The following is a 964-nucleotide window of genomic DNA, read 5'->3' as shown; positions in this document are numbered from 1 at the left end:
GTGGGGTTCATCTTCTCCATCAGGAAATGTCCTATTATTGGTAATAATCACATCAGTGGTAGTAACTTCATCAAGGACTTCACTGTTTCCCTTCCAAAAACCGGGTAGAGTTTCTTCTTTGACAGTGGCTTTTCCAGGTGACATGTCTTCAGCGGCGTCTTTTGTTCCGCTGTTCACTTCGTTCCAACTGAAACGTCCTGGACCATGATAATGCCAAAGCCTGTTGGCATGCACCACCTTTGGCTTACCTTGCCGCCCACATTTTATCTGGAAAGTTACGTCTGAGAGACAATCCACTATGTCATATAGGCCTTCCCATGGAGAAGACAATTTAGGAGACTTTCTTTTGGTCTTCCTGGGATTATAAAACCACACCTTGTCTCCTGGTACAAAGCTGACTTCAGTAGACTTCTTATCATAACATAGCTTCATCGAATCAGCAGAAGTTTTCAAGTTTGAATGCACTTGATGGTGAATATTATCCATCCTTTCCGATAACACTTTCACGAACTCTGAGACATTTTCAGGCAACTCTTCATAAGGTGGGCGTCCTTTTAATAGATCCACTGGCAAATGAAGTTCCCGACCAAACATCAACTTTGCTGGAGTGTATCCAGTGGTTTCATGTTCTGCTGTCCTATAGGCCATCAATAGTGGAGGGAGTAAGACATCCCAGTCATCTTGGCGATTATTACAAAACTTTGCCAATTCCTGTCCCAGTGTCCAATTGTACTTTTCTACCATTCCACCAGACTGTGGGTAAAGTGGCATCGTCCTGGTCTTTCGTATGCCAAACAACTTGCAGCATTCATGGAACACAGCTGATTCGAAGTTACGGCCTCGATCTGAATGCAGTTTGTACGGCATACCAAATCTGAAGAAGAAATCACTAATAGCCGAAGCTACAGCTGTAGCTTCCTGATTTGGTATTGCATATGCCTCAGGCCAGTTGGTGAAATAATCC

Source organism: Limulus polyphemus, unplaced genomic scaffold, assembly GCF_000517525.1.
Source record: "Limulus polyphemus unplaced genomic scaffold, Limulus_polyphemus-2.1.2 Scaffold144, whole genome shotgun sequence".
Classification (NCBI taxonomy): Eukaryota; Metazoa; Arthropoda; class Merostomata; order Xiphosura; family Limulidae; genus Limulus; species Limulus polyphemus.
Note: the sequence above shows the minus strand (reverse complement) of the source record.